This window comes from Canis aureus, chromosome 20, assembly GCF_053574225.1.
Source record: "Canis aureus isolate CA01 chromosome 20, VMU_Caureus_v.1.0, whole genome shotgun sequence".
NCBI lineage: Eukaryota > Metazoa > Chordata > Mammalia > Carnivora > Canidae > Canis > Canis aureus.
Genome location: NC_135630.1, coordinates 16,150,511 through 16,177,949, shown reverse-complemented (window position 1 = coordinate 16,177,949; position 27,439 = coordinate 16,150,511). Strand labels below are relative to the sequence as shown.

The window sequence follows — 27,439 nt, the reverse complement described above, 5'->3', positions numbered from 1 at the left end:
TGTAGTTATTACGGAAGCCAGCATTTGAACCTAGATCTGGTTCCTTCCAAAGCTTCATAGCCACCATGACATTCTGTCTCTCATTGAACCTCAGTGAAGTACTTTTAGTGTTCAGGTAATACTTCCTACTTCCTACCAAGTGCTAATTATGGAGAGAGGAGCTGGCATTTAAATTGTGTGATTTACCTTTAGTTGATTTAGTTCTTATGGTGAGGGAAATGAAGCAAAAAATATCCTTAGATAATATATAGAAAATGAAGACTCTGGGCTTCACTCCTGGATATTTAGATTCTCAAAGTCCTGGGGCAGTGAGGGGAGAGTTGGACATGCAGAAATCTGGACATTTACTTTCTCTTTAGGGCTCATGGTACGATACAGATAATCCGTGGACTAAAAGTGAACACATTAAGAAAAACTGGATTAGCCTGCTCCTGTTATATAGTCATAGTTCCAAATTCATTCTTTGTAGGGCCCCAGTTTGGGTTTTTCCTTTTGTAAATGAAATTCATATTAACCATTTAAGTGTATTTTTTAAAGATTTTGCTAGACGTGACTGGGAAATTATGTTTTGCTCCAAGAATCTCATATTTAGACTGCTGTTTTGGCTGCCTAAGATTTCGTTCTGTGTTTTAGAATAATAGTGTTTGGTTTGTGGGTTCATTTTGAATTACATGCGTGTACGCGTATCTGTGTAATGAGAGTTTTTTTCTCTGTCCTCATTCCTCTGTGTGTAATGATTTTGCAATTTCCTTCACTTGGTTTTTCAATCCCACTCAAGCACAAGAAGTGTATGTCCCTTTCTCATTGAGAATTATAAAACAATATGGAAAATTTGCTCAGTTCTTTATTTATAATTTTCTATGTACTTCCACCTTTTTAGAGATTTGTTTTAAAGCCAAGCCCAACAAAGCCAAGTTGAACATCTCTCTTGTGGCATGTATGTGTGTGTGTGTGTGTGTGTGTGTATGTGTGTGTGTGTTCTTTTTTCATAATAGAATCGGGATTTGAGATGTCTTATAGTCACTGTCTATAAATGGTGAAGGTACTTTTAATGATTCATCATGTGGTCTAATGTTAGTAGTCTTTTCCATGAAGATGTTGACCTCCCAATTTCTTCCTGAAGTGTCTTCTCCCTCCTTTACTAACTACCTCAGATCATTTAGATGCCACTTTTACACATTTTTATAATACTTAGTGCATAGCTTTGTTAGGGTATTCATTCCAGTGTGGTAATAACAAATACTATGTTTCCAGTGGAAAACTGTATGTATTTTTCTTTTGTCTTCTCCTGAGCAAAGTCTGGGAGAATCTGGAACTGGGCTCAGGACTAGAAGAGAGGCAGGACTGTCTTGAGTGTTTGTGGGAGCAGAAAGAACCAAACACAGGAAACTCTGTATTGGATAAAATGACCTAGAGAAATGAAAAGGTACTAGTCACCATAAATGCAAGTTTTGGAACAGGTGGGAAGGAGTAGGGCAGCAAGTATAGAAAAACAAGAAGCGAATATGAATTAGAACATAGGCAATGAGATCAAGGAGGGTGAACGAAGTAAAGAGAAAGTTAAAATGTTACCGGTTGTACCAATATATACATAGACGCCCCCTTTGGTAGACTTCTTGGTGCTTGTGGATGATCAAAAAACTTGTTAAAGCTGAGGTAGCAAGCCTGTGGCCTATGTGAGTGGTATGCTGAAGATGAATTTTACATGCTTGTGAGGAATGATTGTATGCAACTTTTCTCAATCCCATGATCAGTGACATCACCTTGACAAATTTCACTGACAAATTTAAATTGGCCATATTGGAAGTTTTACAACAGGGAAATTGGCAAAGTAGACTACTTCAAATATACATATTAATTTGGCCCATATACTTCACTTGTTTTCATAACTCCATGACAGCAAAATGAGAATTAAAAAGTTAAAAAATGTTTAAAATTTAGCTAGCTAAGCACTGGTTATCTCCTTTAGAGGATAAATGTGTTTTCCAGTTTTTCACAGACCTAATCTCTTTCATTTATTGGCATTAACAACTTGGCATCTTCATGAATATTCATTATGACCCTTCTCTTCATCTCTAAGAACTGAAAAAGTCTCTCTATCGATGTTATTATCTCTGGCTTAGGGCACTCTGTATTATATCTGCTACTTTGTTCTAACTGTAGTTTTAGCAAGTATTCACTAAACAGCAACTATAACATTAATAACAAGTTGATAATTATAATAAATATAATGGAAGAATTTTTCACACTTTATAACTGACCAACTTGATGATTTATCCTCGTGCAATGTGGTATGTCACTCTATGTAGAGTATTTTAACCATTTATCATTGTCAGAATAAAACACGAGTTTTGTGAATACTGAAAAAGTTAAATTAGTTTTTAATACAGTGTGATCAAACTATACTATGATTAAAATGCCAATATAACTAGTTTGGTCCAAAATGGATTTAGGATTATATATGTCATTAGATTATTTCATGTTATGAATAAATGTATAAATAAATTCATGTTATTTGGTAATTTAAATTGCAGTCATTTTATTAATCATTGATGTATATAATTGATTTAAGGTTTATATTTTCTGAGCTTTTAACTTGTTCCATACTTCTACTGAGAGCTTGATCTAATAATGGAAAGTAAAAGAAAATACATATTTTCAATACTAAGGAATAATAATCGAATAACACAGGTAAGTTGTTGATATTGTTTTTCTTAAATATTAGTGAAAATGAGAATATTTAAGGAAAACTTCCTCATTTTTCAGAGAAAAGTCAAATGGGATTACTATGGACTTTATTGCTTAATTTACTATTATCGTAATATAAACATATTTAGAATTGATGCAACAATATTAGTCTGTTTGAAACAGGCCATAACTGAAATATTGAGTTAATCTTATCTGATTAAAGAAGTTTAGGGTAAATTAATATATTTAAGTAGAACAAATAACAGTAAGGTAAAAGAAATGGCTCACATGCAAGAAATGTGCTACATGCTGGTTTTCCTCCTTGGTCCTTAAAAATAAACTTGAAGGGAAACAGATGCTAAGAATGATGTCTATTAAAAATTGTGTGTATATAGGCATTGGTGGTAATTACCAACAGATTTTTAGAAATGGAATGGTTTTCCTCAAGTAATAGTTCCTCAAAACTAGTGATGGTTAGGCACAGGCTGGCCATACTGTGACATTATAATTATTAATTTAATTGATTATGTTTTACTTTTTTATTATAAGCCAATGAGCAAAACGTATCATTATATCCTATGTGTATGGGTTGAAATTATTAATGAATCAAATATTTTTATTTTTATTAATCAATTAAATATTAATAATATTAATATTAATAAAATAAATGAGTTAAAGTGGACATCAAAATCAAGCCTGTAAAATCAAACAATCAACACATAAACACATTTTCTAAACTGCTCTAAGCAAAGTACTAAATATTTCTCAGTATATTTTACATCCTGTACATTTTTGGCATAAAGAAGGAACACCACAGTGGTCCTTAAGATAAAAACTTATTTTAATCACAGTTAACATGTATATGACATATTATATTAACAAATATTTTATGTAATATGAAACATCTAGTTTACATAAATAATGAAACCTTAAACACTTGTGAACTAATCATAAATGGCCAATTTTGAAAATGTAGGGAAAATCACTGTCATCCTATAATACTGGTGTAAACTGAAGTTTAATTACTCAACCTGAATGAATTGTACATCGCATGTCAAATATTTCCTATGAGGTTAATTGAGCATCTTTCTCTAAAGAAAATTGTCTTCAATATCTGGAGATTAAATGTTGCATAGTGTTAGTAACATTGTTTTGAGAAAAAAAAATCTGCTACTTTATTAATAAGTTCTTTATCTTTATTATTTTGTCCAAATAATGGAATTCCTCAAACAGCCTTTTTCTAAAATAGTGTTTTTGTAACAAGAATATTAATCTTCTAAGAAGTTTTCCTTAATTAATTTAATGAAAAATATAGGTTAGAAATTTGAAAATTTTTCATGAAATGTGCTGAAAAAATCTTTTCTCATTCAGTGAATCTGCACTGCCTGAACCTAGCAATTAGAAATGGATACAGAAAAACAGAGTGTTTTATAATACACAGGATTATTTGCCATGCCCTCTTCCCATCTTTACCTAAAATATCACCTGTATAAATATGGGAGATACCTGAAAGTAAGAAATTTGCCATTTCATCTTTAAGTTCACTGTTGTTCTGAGACCAAATATTAGGAAGGAAGAAGTGAACACAGCATCAGGAATATATCATAGAGCCCCATAATTTCTGTTTAAGAATCCCTCCATGGCCCATAATGCAAAAAGAAGAATAAATGTAGAGGAGAATAGGATTAATTTTCTTTGGAATGCATTAAAGCAGGATAGAAGGTAGCATATTAAAATAGTTATGTAAATGGTGAATCATAAATCACAGTTCTATTTACTCTATGGCAGTATACATATCACAGATTATTCTTCAAGACATAATATAACAAATACTATAATACAAGCAGCATTGCACTGAAACATCCATCACCACTAACTCCTCTCTACTGGAATAACTCTGCATTTCATGATGGTGGAAAATGGAGATCTGAAACAAAACCCACTGTATTCCACCTACAAGAAACTCACTTTGAGTATAAATATAAATATGAAGACTCTTGTAGGTTAAAGGGAAAATGATTGAAAACTGCAGGTCCTGCTCACACTAATCAAAGTAAGGCCAGAAAAAGAGCTTTTGCTGCTGGAAGGGTATCCAGTCCCTATCTAGACCTGAAACATAAATGACAATGTGCTTTGTTAATTAAGCTTCTGGAAAATAGGTATTCTCTTATAAAGCATGTGGGAGTGTCAGCTATTACATCTGTAAGGAGGATGTATTCACTTCATTATAATTACAATTTTAATATTTAAATTAAAATGGATTCACTCTGACTCAATTGAGAAATATCCTATGTATATACTGCTCTCACTAAAGTCATTAATTGCAGCATTGTTTGTAACAACAAAAATAAAATTAATTAAAATAATCTGTCTTTTGACAAGAGAATGTTAAAATAAATTACCATGTAACAAATAATATTATGATGTGCTACTCTAATCAATGAGGAAGCTCTAGGCTTATTTATATGAAAATAGACTCCAAGATATATTAAGTGGGAAAACAAGGAGATGAAGATACACACACACACACACACACACACACACAAACACACACACACACACATATAGTACTCTGTGTATAAAAAGTGGAGGATAAGCATACACTCACAAGTGAAAATTTTTTCTTTAAAATACTCTGGTATGGCAGATAAGAAACAAATACAATTATCTGTGGGAATTGCAGGATTCCTGGAGCACAGGGAGAGAAGTGTGAATTTCACTGGATGATTCAGTCATGTGTATGTATTATCTTTAAAAAAAAAGTTAAACGTAAAAAATAAAGACGGAATATCAAAACATAAAGTAACAATTCCATTATGATATAAAGAGATCCAGCCACACTGGGAACTCAACTATTTCCTTACTTTTGTCTGGTTGCTCAAATAAATTATTTTGTCTCTTCATTCATTCTATTGCCGTTTTCATTTTTGGAAGAAGTTAATTATTTCATGTAATGTAAGAAAGAAAGAAATATTTTATTCATCTTGGCCCATATAATGAAGAAGACAGGAATGCCAAATCATAAAATTTTCAGAAAATAATGCAGAAAAGAGCTAGTTGAAAACTCTTGGAACAAATTGAAAGGTCAAAAATGCATAGGCTTATCTTTGAGAACAGCTGGAATGCCAAGATTTTCACACCTAGAGTGTGTGTGTGTGTATTTTTTTCCTCATGGTTTTGTTGCCGGGAAAAATGAAATAGTTAATGTGCAAAGACAGCTTTCATCAGATATGTGATGAACTGCGAATGCCTTCTGGGCATGAGTAAAATGAATTTAGCTTTAAACTTTATGGCTTTGAAATAGTTATTTTAATCATATGTAAAATTGTTTCAAATAGAATGATTTTACCATTACTTATTTTAACATGGATTTATCAATAAGCTTTTCACATAATACAGTTTCTACAGCTTTGAGTCATTTGTAGATATATTAAGTCTTATAAATTCAGATATTATAATCTCTTGTGGACAATTTAGTGACTAACAGGACAATATAATTATACCCTGTCTCATTTAAAAATTCATATAAAAATTTGAGTGGAAAATTTTCATTTCTAAAACCTAAGAATTCATGTATCAATGGTCTCTGGACTTCAACAGAGAAAAGTAACCATGACTGGTGAGTAAACTAGACATTTTTACACTCTACTTAATTTCATTAATACAATTTCAATACGTGGAAATAGGAGACCTTTAACCTCACTTAAGGCACATTAAAACTGATTAAATAAAAGAGAACTCAATTGTGAATGTGTCTAACTCAAAGCGTATTAACTTAAGTATAAACTCTGTGAAACCATACCCTGTCACAGAGCTTTCCTCATTACATTCACATCACACATTGTTGCCACCGTAAGTACTCAGTGATGCTACTGATTCCATGCTTGTTCTAGAGTTTGAATCATCAACATCCAGTTTGCCCATATGTGAAAATAGACGTGCTCCACTGCATTGCAAGTTTTTTTTTTCTTTCTAAAAATTTTGTTTTGTTTTTGTCTCGGATCTAGAATCACATGTAAGAAAGATATTTCAATTGGAAATCATTTTATCACAAAATAATAGCGATCCTTTCTAGGTATATTATCCTATTAACCAAACACTGGCCTGTCACTGGGTCTTTATTGTGTGCGGTACGTTATGTGCCCATATCATCACATGGTTATATGCAGATGAGAGTATCTTTGTAAGTATCTTTGTAAGAAGAGAGGAAAGATGGATGAGAGACAAAACTGCATGTAATTTTGATATCTTAAATGATATGCAGTTTTGTCTCTCACTTATCCACCTTTATACGATTTGTAAGTATTGAGGAGAAGAAATTACAGATACTTCTGATTACACCTACTCATTTGTGTGTTCAAGCGTTGAATTCTTTCTTACCAACTTTTATTACTATCACCAGCTGCAATGAAAAGATAGACTTTAAAAAAATAAATAAATCAAAAAGAAAAGATAAACTTTAAAGGCCACTTTGCTGTGAGAGAGACATTTAACATTTCTTTAAAAACAAAACCAAACCCTGTGGCATTAATAGTTTTGTGCATCATGGAAGATATCAGGTAACAACACAACTTGTTCAAGAAACATTCATACTAAAGACATTTATAGAGGTGAGAAAACCTAAATAGAATGAAAAGTCATTCCTCATTAATAAGTAACTAATGGTTAAAATTTCTTCAAAGCAAAAAAAAAAAAAAAAAAAAAAGTCTTCAAAGTAAATGGGAGCAAAGAAATCATCCAGAAGATATCCTTGATAAAAACTAAGTAGTTAAAAGCCAAGTTTGACCTATGTTTATGTAGACACATAAGAATTTTCTGACAATATTAGCGTAAAGATATTGCCAACCATTCCAAGGCAGGGGGCAAATGGAAGAATAAGGTGGTACATGTAGAAAATGATCAGAAGAGCAAAACTCTCTTGAGTTAAAGGGGAAAAAAAAGAGGAGATAGCCATGGCACAAAAGCAGAGACAATTACCTGCCATAATTAATACAAAGATTTTCATTATATCCAAATTTTTTATATCCAAAATTATATGTTGATGTGTATAATTATGCTACTTAGAAAATTTGTAATTCTTATTTTAAATTGTTAATATAATTATTGTTAAGTTATCTTCTTTGTAGTTGTTACAAAGTACTGACTTAGACCATTCTTTTAGATTGGGGTGGTTTTATCTTGGTCAACTGCTTTTGGCATTTCTAGACATAAAGGGCCTCAATCTGGTAAGAAGCATATTATATAGAGATTGCTTCTGTCTGGAAGCATGTATCATTCCATGTCCACTCTTCCTTAAATCTTATTAGATCCGCATAAATCTATTTGCATAGATCGCATAAATCTATTTGCATTTATAATTATCCATCTCAGTTTTATAATATAATATTTCAGGTTATATATTTCATCCTGTGAAATTTTAGAAGTGTCAAAATATTCTGTCTTTTTTCTGTCATTTTCTCCCCTAAGCTTGTATTATTCTCTTGTATTCAGGAAAAATTTTGATAAATACATTTTGCATTCCTACCAGTTTTTGGCAATTGGGGGATTCTTTTGTCTATTACCATAAAATGCTAATAAGTAACTTTAATAAGGAGTAACTTTAATAAGGAGTAGTAGGACAAAGTTGGTGTCTAGTTAGCTTTAACCTCACCAAAGGGTAAAGCAAGATAAAAGTTCATAACATCTATCAGATAAATGATACATTTCACACGATAAATATTGAAGATAAGAGTCATTAAATGGCCTAGATTCCAGAGCTATAGTGACACTTTTTTTCATGGAGATGTAATAAAAAATAGATTGGTAGGTGTTTGGAAAAAAAAAATAATTGAAATGATAGATGATGACGAGATTTGGTGTTCTCACTACCTATTCCATAGATGCAAATGGCAATGGCCAGCTATTTATGCACATGATACTTATAAGAACATAATGTCAATTTTAAAAATGGGTAGTAGAATATATATATATTTGCCCTTTTTTCTCCTATGGAAGAAAATACTTTGGAAAATAATTCATTGCTCCTTTAAAAATTAATCTTGGAAAAACAATTTCAGGACGTACAAGTTGTTCAGTTTGTTTTCAGTATGCTGTATAAGTACATCAGTCCCCAATTTTTTTTAGAACTATGGTTTCATCAATTCCTTAAATTCGTAACTTTTGTGGAGAGTTGATTAATGGTGATCAAATCTTAGAAAAAAACACATGTAGTCATTTTTCTTGTTATGTGTTATAGTCATTATAGCTTATGTTATCATCCAATACTCTTTATTCACATGTTTCATTTTAAATTGTGATTATGGTCAGAAAAGTGACAATGTAAGAACATGACATCTATAGTTTATATTATTATCCTTTGCTGACATCCTTAGTTATTTTTTCTCAGTTTACAAGTCAAAACACTATTTTCTTTCTCTGAGGATTGCAGTTTCAACTGTTGTATAAATATCACATTGTCTATAGTTTTTTTTTTTTTTCATTTTATCTTTTTAGTGTTTGGGTGACTCATTTCTTTTTACAGTGCCTAGGAAAAGACTGAAAATCATGAAAGAGACTTGAATAAGAAAAACTAATATAATGGTGTTGTCCATGTTTATAATAGTTCAACCTTCTGTTATGGATGATATAAAAAAGCATTTAAATAGAAAAAAAGGCACAATAAGAATGATTTTATTGAATTACATTCCTTTAAGCACTTGTAAGTGGTGCGCACATTTAACATATATCATATACTTATAAAAATAAAAGGATGGATTATACAAAAAATGCGGTTATCATTATATTAGAAGCAATAAAGTGAATGCTTTAATATTTATTTAACAATTTAACCAGGATTTTACCATCACAACAACAAATTTACTCATCGCTGAGCAAGTCTATTTTTGTGTTAAGCTTTCTTCTTTTTTCAATCTAAAGATAATGTTATCTTCTTTGCAGCAAGGAAACTATTTTATGATCATTAATAAAATTACATATGCCAATGGCTATCTTCTTACCAAATATATGGTTTTACATGAAAAGAATGAAACATAATCTGTCCACCCATAGCAGCCCAAGCAAAAGTATCCTTAGCATAGTAAGTAATTGTTCCTCATCATTATGGAAAATTATAAGGAATGTTTGAGGAGGTGGACTCTGGGGCCAGACTATACATTTTCAAATATGGTTGCACTATGTATTTACCCTGTATCATTAGCAAACATCTCTACTTTAGTCAGTCTCTTTCCTTAACTGGAAAATGAGGACATTATCAAAATGAAACTCCATAGGACAGTTGTGAAGATTTAGGGAGAAAACAAACACTTCAGGCTATGCCTAACATGGTGTCCTACAAGTTTTGGCTACTTTGCAGTATGTATGTAACTTGATAGAGTTCACTAGCCGGCGCTAAGGTGGTGATCATTTTGCAGTAGGTAAGTGTATCAAATCAACACCTTAAGTTTAAACATACCTGTATGTCAATTATATCTCAATTAAACTGGAGAAAACACACAAGAAATAAGTTTTATCTAATATAAAAATGCAGACCTGTGATCTTTCAATGTCAGTGAATGTTTTAATATATTGAATAGTTTCCGTATCATTTATTCAATTCTTAGGTCCCTTCCAGCTGTATTTTATTGTACTGAAGGAGCATTAATCACTTTGATTATAGATGATTCTATTTTAAAGAAAGGTTCAGGGGTACTTGGATGGCTCAATTGGTTAAGCATCCAGACTCTTGATTTCAACCTAGGACATGACCCTCAGGCTCATGAGATAGAGTATCATGTTGGGCTCCATGCTCAGCAGGAAACTGCTTAGGATTCTCTCTCTCCCTTTCCCCCTAACTCTTCCTCCAACTCTCTTTCTCAAAAAAATAAATATTTTTAAAAATAAAAATGAATAAGGGAGCCAAAATGACAAAGAAAAAAAAATGATATTAAGCAGATCACATTTAACAACTGAGTAAAAGATAACTTCTTCACCATGTGATATAATTTGTAGTTTTGATTTTCCACAGGTGTAGGGTAGGGATATATTTTCTATTTTTTTTTATTTTTCTGTCATTATTGTTGGAGACAAGAAAGGAGGGCTTTTTTTCTGTTTAATTATTTCTTGTTTAGTTTTCACAATTGTTTTCTAACTAAATAAATATAGCAATATGCCTCAAAGTATATATTCCATGGAATATTAACCTAAGAGAAATGTCCTGAAAAATGGATTCCATGATCAAACAGAGCATTACTTGATAAAAGATTTGAGAAATTATGGCATAAAAATACTAGTTTAATGTTGCTTTACTGATCATATCTTTGAGAATCATAAACCTGTCCTGCAGAGCACTTCTAAAAGTTGCATGGACCAATGTTCTATGGAACACTCTTTACGAAAGATTCCCATATAATATTAAATTCAAAACTTCTAATTCTACCCTAATAAACAAAGAACTAAGTAGAAACCCATTTAGTTCAGATATCACATATTATGGGGCAAACATTTGTTGACTTATAATGAATACATTTCATTATGTTTTCATTTTGCAACATTAGTTCAAATAATCTCTTTGCTTTTCATATTATCTGGCTCTTAAATAACTCAGTTGAATTTGTATTTTGGTGTAACAGCTAGTTAAAACATCAACTAAGGCTATCCTTCTAATTAGTCAAGGGAAGTGTAGAATCTAGAAATTAAGAAAAATAATCAAGTAAAAGCAAAAATTCCTAATGAAAATAAAATTTGGTAAATATTTATTTACTCTCTTACTGCTTTCTAAAGAAAATGTTCTTAACTCTGAAAGTAAAATTACCTAGAAATATTGGGATGTTGTTTACCGGGCTAGCTTTGATTTCCAGAAAGCTGAAGATTTATCTCATGAGGCACCCAGGAAATCTTTAAACAAATTTTAACATGAGCCTTTATGAAATAAATACTTCTAAGGGTCAAGAGCTTTAAGTTACTATCCTAATAAAACTTATTCTTTGCCTCGATGACTAACAGTTATCATTAGAAACATGAACCATTGTAATAATCCTGTAGTAAATGATACTATTTTATCATACTGAAGTGTTTTGGCTGTTTTCCCTTGATTAAAGTTTCCAGACTACTTTATGTCTATTGCCTTGATTTTTAAAGTTCTCCTCTTTTGTGTTATACTTTCTCTGCTACTTTATACTCAGTGAATCTCAGGCCTACACTGATTGTTCTATATCTAGCCTTGTCCCTCTACTGCCTAAGGCTAGAAGTCTTAACATTTAGTCAGAATCTCTTATCATTTTGATGCCAGTTTATTTCTCTAAGATAGTTAATTAAGATTAATATCTCAGATTTTGTATTTTATCCTTTCACAGGTGGAAGCAATATTATTGTGTTTCTATGTAGTGTTCTTTTAGGAAGCAAAGGGACTTAATTCCACCTCCTTGCTAGTGAGTCCTGAGATCCTTATATTTCACTTGGCTCTAGCTGAGGCACAACCTCATACCTCAAGAGAATAAGATGGAGCACTGCTTAGCTTCTACCTTCAAAGTTTTGGCTCTAACCCTATGCTCTCACACACTGGGAGACCATGGCCCACAAGAAAAATCCCAATTAATGTCACATCTAGGTTTTCCTTTCACCTCTAGATTCTTCCTTTCAACTCCAGCCTCTCCATTATGCCTACTAGAATCCCAAAACAGACATAAGAAGGTGCTTCTATGTCCTCAGATTTCTGTAAACATTCCCTTTATTTCCTTTCCATCTTCAGAGATGATTTTTCTCAAATGACATGATCATTTTTTATCATTTCTCTGGTAACTGTGTCAAATTGATGTGTTATTGGTCTTTTTTTTAATTATAAACCCTATGTCTCTCTCTTTACACACACACACACACTATATATATATATATATGCAGGATACAGACAAAATGGGGTAGGTGTTAGTCCTACTCCCCATTTCCACTTCTAAACCATTCTTCCTCATTCCTTTCTGAAAGCCACTGGTTACTTTCTTAGGTATTTCCATTAACTTTACAAACTGTTAATTCTCCTGTTTATCTCCTTTATCAAACTTATTCATTGAAAAATATCAACAAAGACTAATGTCTGACTTTGCACCATCTCTGTTATATATATATATATATATTTTTTTTTTTTTTCAAATTTGGTGGTTCTGCAAGGAGGGAGAGATGGAGGTTTATTGACAACACTGCGTTATTGCCAGTGTCTGGAATGCTCACTAAATGCTTACTAAATCCTTTAGTGAGTATTGTATGTAGCCTACTCAAGAACATGTACTATTATAATTATTTTGTTCTTTACTGTTATTGCTTTTGCTTCTGCTGGATCATTTCCATTCGTATGTAGATATCCCTTGTTTTGCTTTAAACAACTTAATTTACTGTCTTTTATGTTTCCCTATTCTTTCATACCAATCCCCTCCCCTAAAGAGTAATTTGATACATGACATCTCCTTTATTTCCTCTTCAGTTTATTCCATTTGGTCACTCATTCTCATGATCCACAAAAATAATTCTCAGATTCATCAAAACCTCAATCTTGGCAAATGTGATACTCATTTACCTTCCTTAACATTGCCTGAACTTTCAATAGCATTTAGCTTGGTGCATCATTCTTCTCTAACTGAAACCTTTTTTTTTTTCTTTTTTCTTCATATCCTAAGTTTCTGTGAAAACTTATTTTTTCCCTGTCTTTTCTTAGGGTCTTTCTTCTGCTATACCTAGAAAGTGAAAACTACAAAAAGTTCGGTGTTAGATGTTCTAGCCAATCTTACCTTAGACAATCAGAAAAGTCTCATAAATCTGTTGCCATATGTATCTTGATAAGTCTCAAGCCTCATCTTCATCTGATCTAGCCCTGGGCCCCAAACACATATGAAACTGTCTGTTTAGCATCTTCATTTGGAAGCCTAACTGGCATATCAAATATAATTCAGACAAAATGTACCTCTCAGTTCCTGCTATAATCTGTTCCTTCTCTAGTGCCATAAATGATGAAACCATCCATTTAGTTCATTGAAATTTTCAACAAGAAAATACAGAAGATACGATTCATTTAACTCTTTTCCCCATATTTTAAGCTTACTATAAGCAATTTCTTTTGGTTCAGCCTCAAAAATATTTTTCTAACTTTAATTACATTTTACTATCTTCATTTTACAACTAATTTTCAGCCACTATCATCTCTTGAATGGAATATATGTATATATATGTATATATGTATATATATGTATTTAGTATATTACTAAGCAGACTGTACATTTTATTTTTGGCACAGCAGTTACTGGAATCTTTCATTTATATAATAAACATGATCATAGTAATATCTTGCTTATTATCCTTTGATGGTTTTCATTTCAAGCAAAAACAAATCCAAACTCCTACCATGGCCTATAAGATGCTTTACAAACTCACTTGTTCCCCAGTCACTGGCCTTTTCTCCAGTCACTTTTCCCCTGTCTCATAAGGACCTGATGTAGTATCCTGACTTTTTATTTATTTTCTTGTTTTTGTTTGTTTTGTTTTGTTCTATTAATATCTGTAAGATTTGAATATGTTTTTTCAGAGCTTATTATTTCTTTCCATACTATTTTGTTTGTTTGTTTCAAGAGAAGAATTTAGTGATTCACCACTTACATACAACACAGTTCTCATCCCAACAAGTGCCTTCCTAAATACTTATGACCCATTTAGCCCATTACCCCACCAATCTCCCCTCCAGCAAGCCTGTTTGTTCTCTATAGTTAAGAGTCCCTTATGGTTTGCCTCTTTTTATTTTTATCTTATTTTGTTTTCCTTCCCTTTCCCCTATGTTCATCTGTTTTGTTTTTTAAATTCCATGCATGAGTGAAATCATATGGTACTTGTCTTTCTCTGACTGACTTATTTCTCTAGCACATAATAATAATACTCTCTAGCACCATCCACGTCAGAGTTTTTTTTTGATGGCTGAGTAATATTCTATTATTTATATGTATCACCTCTTCTTTAGCCATTCATCAGTTGATGGGAAATTTTTTTTTAAGATTTATTTATTTGAGAGAGAGAGAGTTCAAGTCACAGAGAGGAGAAAGGTAAGAGAGAGAGAGAGAGAGAGGGAGAGAAGCAGACTCCCTGCTGAGTGCATGGGGCTTGATCTCATGATCCATGAGATCATGACCTGAGACAAAACCAAGAGTCGGACATGTAACCAACTGAGCCACCCAGATGCTCCCCTTCCTTTAAAAAAAAAAAAAAAAAGATTTACTTACTTATTTGAGAGACAGAGAAGTCAGTCGATGGACATTTGGGCATTTTCCCATAACTTGGCTATTGTGGATAATGCTGCCAGAAATACTGATGTGCATGTGCCCCTTCGAATTAGTATTTTTGTATCCTTTGGATAAATATCTAATAGTGCAAGTTATTATTTATAATTATAATAATTGTAACAATTAATAATTATAATAATAATTATAATTATTTATAGTTTATTTATAATTATTTATAATTATTATACTGTTATTATGAATAAGAGTATGAATAGGTGTCATTATGAATATAGAATAACCTCTCTACTGTTTTCCAGACCAGCTGCACCAGTTTGCATTCCCACCAACAGTGCAAGAGGGTTGCCCTTTCTCACATTCTCACCAACTGTTGTTTTCTGAATTGTTCATTTTAGCCATTCTGACAGGTATGAGGTGGTGTCTCATTATGGTTTTGATTTATATTTCCCTGATTATGAGTGGTGTTGAGCATTTTTTTCATGTGTCTGTTTGGCCATTTGTGTCTTCTCTGGAGTAATGTATCTTCATGTCTTCTGCCCATTTCTTAATTGGATTATTTATTTCTTCTGATTGTTATATAGCTTTCTTCTTAGTATTCACATGATAGTTCTACTATCATACCTTCAGAGATTCCATTCCTCCCAGCCTAAAATATTCTCTATCCTATTATTATCCTAGTTTTTAAAACCATCATAGTACATCACCATCATTGTCACATCTGAGTCTTTTTCATGTTTATATATTTCCATGCTTTTTCTCTCTCCTTTTCATTAATATATAAGCAGTCTCTCTGAGTGCAGCCTATCTGATCTTGTAAACTACCAAATCCTCAGGGCCTAAAAGATATCTGCCACAATTTAGTGTTCAGTAATACATTTAATGCATTCTGACATGCACCAGTGGTAAAATGCTGAACAAGAAAATGGCAGTACCAACCATTAAGGAGTTTACAACCTGGCAGATGAAAAAGATGATTAAATATACAGTTCAATTAAGGGTTTTAAATTTATGTTAAAGAAATATTAGTTGTAATAGTAGACCATATAGGGATACAATGTAAATCATATGTTCAAGAATGTTTTATCCAAATGAAATTGTGGTGGAGGGCAGTTTCTTACAAGATTGGTTCATATAGAGAACATAGCATAAGTTCAAAAAATCCACAAGGCAGAAAGGGTGGAAAATTTCTACAAGACAGTAAAGTTTCCTCTGGGTGCACCATAGCATGATGTGCTAGAAGCTGAAGCTATTTAAGCAAGGGTGTGTCCAACTAAGTTTAAAATGAATTTTAAGTAGAAATAACTTCAAGCATGAGTGCATCATAATGACATTTATATTGTATGCTAATTATTTTGATTGACAATTGAAAATTTATTTTGAATGAAGCAGGTTATGAAAGAAAGAGAGAGTTAAGGGACTGGTAGTGGATGGATGAGACAATGACTCTCATTAACATGAACTCTACTTTTGTTTTTCTTTAAGACAAAAAAACATGTTATTATATGTATAGTTCTACTTGTTCTTCTTTAGATTGTGAGATTACAGAATTTTTAAGGTAATTATATGTTTATTTGTGCCAATATTTTAAGTTACCACATAATGAATGGTTATATTTTATTATTATTATTATTATTATTATTATTATTATTATTATTATTATGGTAAGAATAATTAACAGATCTACCCTTTTAACAGAGTAAACTGATGCTTGCAATTATAAAAGAAAGAACCAAAAGATAAGAACAGTTAAGAATAACACAATGTAGGAATGCACAGAATATAAAGGTCATTCTAAATGTTTCTGAATAAAAGTCCTGGAAATAATAATATTGGCATTTTAATTTTCTAATTCAATATTTCCAAATATGTGTGTGTGAAATTATCTAAATTGTTTATTGAAAGATCCTTCATAATCCTTTATTCTTAAGCATATATTATTTATGTACACATGTTGAGGATATTTATATTTAAGAAATTCCTTGGGGGAATGCCGGGGTGGCTCAGCGATTGAGCGTCTGCGTTGGGCCCAGGGAATGATCCGGGGTTCCAGGATCTAGTCCCACATCAGGCTTCCTGCATGGAGCCTGCTTCTTCCTCTGCCTGTGTCTCTGCCTCTCTATGTGTGTCTCTCATGAATAAAGAAAGAAATAGGGATCCCTGGGTGGCGCAGCGGTTTGGCGCCTGCCTTTGGCCCAGGGTGCGATCCTGGAGACCCGGGATCGAATCCCACATCAGGCTCCCGGGGCATGGAGCCTGCTTCTCCCTCTGCCTGTTTCTCTGCCTCTCTCTCTCTCTGTGACTATCATAAAAAAATAAAAATTAAAAAAAAAAAAAAAGAAAGAAAGAAAAATCTTTAAAAGAAATTCCTTGGGCATGTATTCAACAAAAATTTGAAATAATTGTACAAAAGCACATTCCAAAATAGTGTATCCCAGCCTTTTCTAAAAAGTAGACCTAGAGGATATTACTAACACATCCATGTAAATTCTTTAGATGGCAAATTATGGGTCTAGATCTTATCAATGAATACCTTACCTTTAAACTAAGCAATCAGTATACAAATCTATTACTAAAGAAAGAAAAGTTGGGATCCTTGGGTGGCGCAGCAGTTTGGCGCCTGCCTTTGGCCCAGGGGCGATCCTGGAGACCCAGGATCGAGTACCATGTCAGGCTCCCGGTGCATGGAGCCTGCTTCTCCCTCGGCCTGTGTCTCTGCCTCTCTCTCTCTCTCTCTCTCTGTGTGTGTGTGTGTGTGTGTGTGTGTGTGACTATCATAAATAAATAAAAATTAAAAAAAAATAAAAATAAAGAAAGAAAAGTTTAGGCAACTGTCTTTATTCTAAACTAAAAGGACTTATAGGGCAGCCCAGGTTGCTCAGCGGTTTAGCGCGGCCTTCAGCCCGGAGCCTAACCCTGGAGTCCTGGGATCGAGTCCCACGTCGGGCTCTCTGCATGGAGCCTGCTTCTCCCTCTGCCTGTGTCTCTGCCTCTTTTTCTCTCTGTGTGTGTCTTTCATGAATAAGTAAATAAAATCTTAAAAAAAATAAAATAACAGAATAAAGTAAAATAAAATAAAATAAATAAAATAATAAAAGGACTCCGAGTAAATAAAGAACGAAGGAAATAACCATAACAAAACTGAGGACATATTACATATAAGGTCAGTTTTGTAGTTAGTCTCAAGTAGTAATTTGTTTTTTATTTTTTGTTTTTTTTTTAATAGTTTATCTATTTATTTTTGAGAGACAGAGAGAGGCAGAGACACAGGCAGAGGGAGAAGTAGGATATGGGAAAATGTCAACTTCTGTTGTGTAATGCTCATGTATGTATGTTTGTATTAACTAAGAGAAATGTCTATTCAAGTCTTGTGCCCACTTTTAAATTGGACTATTTACTTTTTTTGATAATTGAGTTGCATGAGCTCTATAAATTTGGGGTATTAAATCCATAAGTGTGTATGGTTTCTAAATAATCTTCCCAATTCTATAGATTTGCCTTCTCAATGTATTGATTGTTTCCTTTGCTGTGCAGGAGCTTTCTATTCGATATAGTTGTTGACTATGCTCTCTGTGTCTTATCCAAGAAATCACTACCAAGTCTGCGGCAGCTTTAAAACCTCCAGTTTTTTTTGATAAAGTAGTTACATGCTTCCTGATCAGACTGCCATAAGCCATGCTTTTGCAATCTTTTAAAGATATTTTCAATTACTTCTAATCAGTTAGATAAGCCTTGTGAATAATTTGATAATGCTGCATTTCTGACTTATTCAATTGTTCTCCAGGTGACTTTAATGAAATATATAAGACAAAAAATATACTGCATTTAATTTTCTGAAATGTTATTTCTTAGAATCCAACATTATAAAAAACAAGAATCCAACATTATCTTCTAGGCTTTAAGAATTCTATGATATGATAATAAAAATAATTCTGTTAATAATTCCAGGTAAAGTATGTAGGAAATGAGAACAGAATAAACAAGAAACCTAGAGTCACTATGTTATAGAGAGAGGGAGATATGAGTAGTTGATTATTATTTGAGGTAATAGTAAAAATATATACATCAAGAATGTGTGTATGTGTACATCAAAGTGAGGAAACTATACCCTGTGTTTTGCTGATCTAAATATTTATTTAAATTATATCTGTTTAAATCAGTAAGTCAGTTTATAGTACACTAAGAGAGACCTAGTTGGCTACTCTCATTTCAATGGGAAATCAAACAGTATGAAATTGCCTCCCATCTGTAGAAGATGGAACTTATATTGCGACATCAAGGGTACCAAATTTTAAAGAACTCACCTACATGACTTGGGTTTGATCATTTACACATATTTTCCAAAACTCAGAACCTTTCCATCACTGTGATGGCTTGAGTGAAATTACCTATCAGTTATTTGTGATGTATTCCGAATGAAATATGTTATTGGACACTTTGCCTATAATTCTCATATATTCCACCATAATCCTGAAAGGGGCATTATGATTTTAATTCAAGGTGTAAAGAAAGAGATTAAGATTTAAAAATCTGTATTTTATACAGGTTATCACAGCATGTAATTATAGGTGTTATATATATATAATGATATTTCTGTTATTGTATAAATGCTGATTATAGTAACACATTGTCAAAATTTAAGTCAACTTTTTTACTAATGTGTTGTCTTTGAAATACAGCCTCTGAAACCACATTTATATAAAAAAGTTATTTTTAAAAAATATATCTGTAGTCGATTTGTGTTTAGCAGTGAATTCTGTGCTGTGCTAGTTCTGTTCTAAATGAGTAAAGAGAACTGTTTTGATTATTTTTCATTTTGTGGAAATAATGGGAAAAAAATGGATATACTTTTTAACACTCCCTCATCAGAAAAAAAGCTTTTTTTTTAAGAATACTGCTGAATTACAATTTTTTTGAATTACAATTTTGAATTGAAGAATTTATGTTTTTACTCTTATTTGCAAGTTGGGTAAAATATATTCTTCTTCATAATACATTTATCTTCTAAAAAACAACAGATATAAACCCCCCAGCCCAATGCAAATGGTTATCTGTGATACATCAGGAGTTGTAGGTCAAACTTCCTAAAAGAAGAGTTCGATTTCTTTACTCTTCCAGGGACCATGCACTCTAATTTTTAGTTAACATATTTCTATATGCAGTAGCTAAATTTTGTAGAGTGATGTCCAAGCTCTTCCCAATGATTTCTACTTGATAGGGCCATTCTGCTATCTTAGGCCAGTCTACCTCAGCCATCAAAAACTTGACTCTCTTCTTTTTCTTTGCATGACCCCCTTGCAGGTTAAATTCCTCAGGGAATTGCCTTGGCCAAATTCTTAATATTCTTACAGAGAATAGGTAAATATACTTCCTATCAGGAGATATTTACTGCGTATGACATACATCTCAAGTTTTATTAGAAATAATCACGTAAAATTGCTTTACTATATTTTAGTATCTATGAACATTTATCAAAAGGAGTTTTAATTAAATCCCAGAAAGAGTAGATGTATTTGTAGTTGGGAATTATTGCCAGGTAATTGTTTCCACTTGGCTGTATTATACAGACTGTGACTTTAAATTTTGTCTTGCAGGGATGCCTGGGTGGCTCAGTGGTTGAGGGTCTGCCTTTGGCTCAGGGCGTGACCCTGGAATCCTGGGATCAAGTCCCACATCAGGCTTCCTGTGTGGAGCCTGCTGCTCCTTCTGCCTATCTCTCTGCCTCTCTCTCTCTTCCTCTCTCTCTCTTTCATGAATAAATAAATAAAATATTTTTAAAAATCATGTTGCAAATCTTTGAATTTTTCCTTCTTTGGAAGCAGGATGATTTAAGGTATTTCACTAGCTTCTGCCATTGTCTAAACAAATATGCAGTTTATGGAACAGAAAAGAAGAAATTTTTATTTTCTCATAACTTTCCCAGGAAGATAGATTCCAAAGTTTGCAAGGTATTTACATCCATTGCACTTTTGTTCTTCACATTTAAATAAGACATCTCCAGTTTTATTTCTACCTCATTGCTTTATTGATTGATTGATCTGGAATGAATAAAGTATATCTAGAGGATGTTGACAATGGAGGGAAGGTACTTTGATTTGCATCACCCAAGAGAAAGCTAAGGATTTCTGAATATTAAGATTAGCTTGTAAACTAGAGTTAATAAAATAAATAGTAATGACAATAATGTACTATGAAATGATTATTTGATATTGGCTATATCTTAATAAAGTAAATATACACTTTTATACTTAGCCATCACTTGCAAAATGTAATTTATCATATTGTGGTAATCATATTTATATCTAATTTGAAAATTTTAAATTTATTTTAAAGTATTTTGTATTTATTTGGTCACAAATCTTACAAATTCCTTAATTGTATTATATTAGGGGAATTATAAATATTTGAACATTGTTTTTCTCAAGTAAGTAGAAATTCAGCCTAATTTGATTGGCTTTGATCCATGGTCTCACAATATTTCCCAGAATAAAGAAAAATATAGAAGTTTACAGGTGAAAAGATTGAGATGTATATGCAGAAGATGACCCTATTTTTTCCCCTTTTGTCCTTCCTCTTTGGTCAAACTTCCCATAGGAGAAGTTAAAAAAAGTCCTGATTAAGCATTTGTTCATGTTGAGAAACACAGAATAAACTCATTAAAAATAGTATTAGGTTATGATGTATAACTTTTAATAAAAAATCGAAAGTATTATTGATGGCTTTTATTTATATTTTTAAATTCTACCTTTTAAAAAAAAATTTATTTATGATAGTCACAGAGAGAGAGAGAGAGAGAGGCAGAGACACAGGCAGAGGCAGAAGCAGGCTCCATGCACCGGGAGCCTGACGTGGGATTCGATCCCGGGTCTCCAGGATCGCGCCCTGGGCTGAAGGCGGCGCTAAACCGCTGAGCCACCCAGGGATCCCTATTGATGGCTTTTAATCAATTTTTCTATTCACTATTATTCTAGCAAAACTTTCTCCTTTGACAGTTCTTCTTCCTGAAAAACTTGTTCAAACTTTGGTTCCTTCTGTTTCTTAACATTATGTCAAATTCCAAATAAAACTTTTTAAAAGCAAGACAACTTTGTAAATTTTCTTTTGTGATCGAATGTTTACATTTAGAATGATAACCAAAGGCATTTTATGAATATGTGAATTAGTCATATAAAATTATAATTATGATTAATACCAAGACATCCAGTTCTCCAAATACTCATTTATGATTATGTAATTTCACATTTTATAGGAAGAGCTGGTAGTTTAACCTATAAGTTTAACCCAAAATATGTATTCTCCATTTGTTTTTATTACTTATATTTATTTAAAGAATTTATCACAGTGGAATAGACTGAATTTTGTAGGATAGGCTAAGTGGATTCAAAATTGCAGATGAGGGATTTAAGCTTTATGCCAGTAACATTTTCATTCATAGTACATAGGTAAATTAGAACAACAACCTAGATCACTAAATCTGAAGCATTTTGATCTTTTAAACATGACTCCACTTAGGGGCTCTGGGTGGCTCAGTCGGTTGAATGATTAATACCTGGTTTCTGCTCAGGTCATGATCTCATGGGTTGTAGGACTTATCCACGTGGGCTCTGAGCTCAGCATGGAATCTCCTGGAGATTCTCTAGCTCTACCCCTAACTCCCACTCATTCTCTTTCTCTCAAATAAATAAATAAATCTTTAAACATGGCTCTACTTAGATCAATAAAGACAGAGAGTATCTATGGTTTGGAGAGAAATGTTAAATTAAGAGCTAATTTTAATAAATTACCACAGAGACACTGTGGACAACTCATAAACATCACCTACAAAGTCTCCCTAGGTATTAAATTTCCAACACCCTATCCAGGTCTCATAAAATCTGCATTGAAGGAAGTATCTGGCAAGAAACAGTTTAGTGGTTTCATTTTTCTTTCTCAGACCATAGACCATTCCTGGGCTTATTCAAAAGATTATATTTGATGCAGAGTTCACAGAGAAACTTGTCCAAAAAATACTTGCTACCATATTTTTTTTTCTCTCTACCCTGACCACCCATTTGGCAAGCAAAACTAAACATGCATCAAGTGAACCATGCTTATACTTTTAAACAGTCACATTTTTTTTTAATGGAAGAGACAGTCTATAAAAAAGAAAGCTAGAATGTAGTATCCATGAGAGCAGGGGTTCTTGAGTATTTTTTTTTCTCCATTGCCCCCAGATTAAGCCTATTTCATTGAGTAAGTATTTGTCGGGTGAATTAATGAAGATGCTTTGCCTGCTCCACTCTCTATTTCTCTTTTCCATGACCACAGGGTAGATAACTGGGTATATAATACAATTTCTTCTAGGTCAAGTATGACTGATGAAGGACACAATGGTCTTGGCTTCTCTTGAAGAACAGTTTGCTTGCTTTGGGATGCCTGCCAATGATTTCTATGTAAATGAAAGCTAAAGGGTATAATCCAGTTCCAGGGTATGTAATTTTCTGGTGCTATCACAAATTTCCACAAATGCAGTGACAAAAATGGCACAGATTTATTTTTTTTACACTTCTAGAGGCAGAAATCTAAAGGAAGCCTTAAGGAGCTAAAAGCAAAGTGTCATTGGGGTTGTGTTCCTTCTCGAGGTTCCAAGAGAGAATCTATTTCTGGCCACTTCTGCTCCCAGCGGCTCCTGGACACATTACTCTACCCATGTTTCAAGGTGTTTTAGGTGTGACCATTATTTTTTAATTTTGTCATCATCATTATTTTATCATTGCTATCATATTATTTTTGTCATTGTTAATGCTTAAATGATTTCACTGGATTGAGTTAATATTTTTGTATTTTGATTAATTCGCTCTTTTCCAAGTGGTGGTTAGAGTGGGCCGATTCTCTATAGTCACAGAAATTATTTTTTCTCTTCTGCAAAGATATTTGGGTATATGTTTTATGTTTGAGTCCACCATCTATTATGTATTCTTTACCAATTTCTTATTTTAATATTTATAATTCTTTTTTCCCTTAAATTCTTATAATATATATTACCTCATCATTACTGTTTTTTACTCTTACTCAATTATTTAATTATTCAATAATACTTTTTAAGGAATGCTTTTCTCTTTCTTCATATTTGCACAAATGACATAAGAACTCTGAATACAAACAAAAGATCATTCCATGAATCGATTTTCAAAGCTTGTTCTTTCCAAAATACATCTTTAAATATAAACTGATTAAAATTTCTAGTAGCCATTATTGTGAAAATAATTTAAGTCTAGAAGATACAATATGTCATAAAGGGTCATGGCTACTATATTTTTTAAGTATTCACAATTAGATATCTCTTCAATAGCAAATCATTTTGATTAAGGGCTCTTGATACTGAATAATAATGTAAAAAATAACTTTCAATGAGGATAAATACATGTTGCCATTTATAAATTATATTAAAATGTAACGGAAATTAGAAAACTAATAGGAAATGGCATCATTTTTAGATTTGTCTTCCTAATTTTAAAATTAACCTTTTGTACTAAGATCAGGTTTTTCTTTCCTGCAACAATATCATCAGCATAAAAGTTATAACTTGCTCAAGAATAAAAGGGTGACACTTCATGGAAATTACTTGTCATCATAGTGGTTATATTTTGGTAATTTAAAAAATATTTTGGTAATTTAGATCTAATATTTCAAATCCATCTTCAAGCTCAACTGCAATATTTATTTGCAATAACAACTGTTTACAGGGCAGAGGACAAGTGCATGTAAATTTGACAGTTTCAAAATGAGACAAGGAATTGCATGTTAAATCATTAAAATGCACATTCAGATGGAAAAAATCTTGAAATGTTTTGTCAAAATTCTTTGGTTTCATTGCAATTAACTTTGCAAGCTATAAAGCTGTAAATTTTCTAAAGGAATTGTTTACACATTTTTACATGATGAAAACTGAGTTTGTAAGGAAAATGAGTTAATGGTTAATGGACTATTCATGGTTAAATTTGTAAGATGAGATTTTACTGTTTTAACTAAAAAGGCTGTGAAAATCTCAGTTGATGATCTCCTGGTTATGCTATACTTTTGAATATTTATCTTTTTCAATAATTGATCATTTATCTTATTTTTTTTTCTTTTAATAAATCAATATAAAATTTGGAAGGATATTTTTATGAGTCATTTCTTAGATTTATCTTACAGATTAAAAATAGGCAGTAAATGTAGAATTCTGGTTTTGAACAAGGGTTAACATTAAAGTTATTTATTAAGGTTAACATTTATTAAAAGTATACTTGAATAATGTATATGTGTGCAGATGTTTATAAGTGTACATAGGTATGAGTATTTTAAAATTATTTCTTCTGTTCACAATCAGTCCTAAAATTAGTCCTAAAATCTTTTGTTCTCTTCCAACTTTCTTATTCCTTTAGCAGTCACTTAAACATGTTCTAATTTTGTCTTCTTTAGTAAAGATCAAGATTACTTATTCCAGCATTTTCTGCTAATATTCAGTTTCTTCACTTAATTCATGTTTCTTTTATATGCTTTAGTAAAACATTTTGCTATTTTATGTATTCCTGCATTTTTCAATTTAAAGTTATCATGCATTAGTAACATGAAATTACAATGTCAGATGTCAGAGAAATTATACAAGCATAAACATTATAATTCTAGGTAAATTATGAATTTCATGGTGTGCAAAGTAGTGGACTTTTTTTTTAGATTTTTTTTTTAAAGATTTTATTTATTTATTCATGAGAGACAGAGAGAGAGAGAGAGAGAGGCAGAGACACAGATAGAGGAGAAGCAGGCTCCATGCAGGAGCCTGATATGGGACTTGATCCCAGGACTCCAGGATCACGCCCTAGACTGAAGGCAGGTGCTAAACCACTGAGCCACCCAAGGCCCCCCAAGTAGTTGACAATTACATTTGGTTGAACAATTAGAATTTTTTTTTCTTGTTTTTTTTCAATTAGAAAATTTAAGTCAAAGGATTATTGAGTTAGCTTTGAAGCTTAGTCATTTATTGATTTGCCATACTGCAACTATCAGGGCAATTGTGGGACCAGGGTAATGTGGATTTAAAGAACAGATACCAACAAGTTATCATATATAACATTATTACTCAAAAAAAAATAACATTATTACTCAAGGGACTTGACATACATTTAAAATACCAGTATTCAGCATTGTGTGTTTCAAATTTTAAAAAACAGAAATGGAAAAGAAAGGCAGGTTCATAGTTTTATAACATTTTAAATATGATATTGGAAATTACTCTCTTCAAATTTTATGCATGAAACAATTTTATACATTAAACTGGGAAATGATATTTTCCTAGTTATGAAAAATAGAAATTCATTAATTCATTAATTCAATGAAATGCCATTCTATAAAATATCAACTTATATTTTTTGATTTCATTATAGTCAAATATGCACAAGAAGAAACAATGAGTTAAGTCCTCGGAATAAAGCTCTTTTGCTCAGTGATTAGACGTATAATTTCCCTCTGAAATATCTATTCACAAAAATCATGAGTTACTATAATTACACTTTGAGACTACATACATATGCCTGTGAGAAAAATTAACTGAATTAACTAAACTGTGTCATAAATTTATATTCAGTTTCAGAAATACATTAAGATTTATAAAATGGATATTTGATCTAATTTTGGATTAGTTAACTTACAGCTACTACAGAAAGAAATCATCTATAATTTAGTGACTTCATGAGGAGTTTACAACAACTTTGACATAATTCCAACCTTTAAAATAACCAGGGGCATCCTGGGTGGCTCAGTTAGTTCAGCAGCCAGGTCTTGGTTTGGGCTCAGGTCATGATCTCATAATTTGTGATCCAGCCCCATGTCCAGCTCTGTGCTCAGCTGGAAGTCTGCTCAAAGATTCTTGCCCTCTTCCCCAACCTTTTCTTTTTTTTCTCTCTCTCACATAAGTAAATAAATCTTTTTTTTTAATTTATTTTTTATTGGAGTTCAATTTACCAACATACAGAATAACCCCCAGTGCCCGTCACCCACTCACCCCCACCCTCTGCCCTCCTCCCCTTCCACCACCCCTAGTTAACTGTTCGTTTCCCAGAGTTAGGAGTCTTTATGTTCTGTCTCCCTTTCTGATATTTCCCACACATTTCTTCTCCCTTCCCTTATATTTCCTTTCACTAATATTTATATTCCCCAAATGAATGAGAACATATAATGTTTGTCCTTCTCCGACTGACTTACTTCACTCAGCATAATACCCTCCAGTTCCATCCACATTGAAACAAATGGTGGGTACTTGTCATTTCTAATGGCTGAGGAATATTCCATTGTATACATAGACCACAGCTTCTTTATCCATTCATCTTTCGATGGACACCAAGGCTCATTCCACAGTGTTGCTGTTGTGGACATTGCTGCTATAAACATCGGGGTGCAGGTGTCCCGGCGTTTCATTGCATCTGTATCTTTGGGGTAAATCCCCAGCAGAGCAATTGCTGGGTCCTAGGGCAGATCTATTTTTAACTCTT

The 27,439-nt window shown here is 32.4% G+C and overlaps 1 long non-coding RNA gene across 2 annotated transcripts in view; it reads left to right on the top strand.

Annotated features, from left to right (window-relative positions):
- The window catches only part of LOC144291491 (uncharacterized), a 38,850-nt gene extending 18,137 nt beyond the window's left edge, over positions 1 to 20,713 (top strand). Inside the window, exons 5-6 of one of the 2 annotated variants that reach the window (XR_013358775.1) lie at positions 20,232 to 20,288; positions 20,525 to 20,713. This is a non-coding gene — a long non-coding RNA (uncharacterized LOC144291491). Of the gene's footprint in view, positions 1 to 20,231 lie in introns of both variants that reach the window. The other variant, XR_013358774.1, reaches the window with a different exon arrangement.
- The last annotated feature ends 6,726 nt before the right edge of the window (positions 20,714 to 27,439 follow it).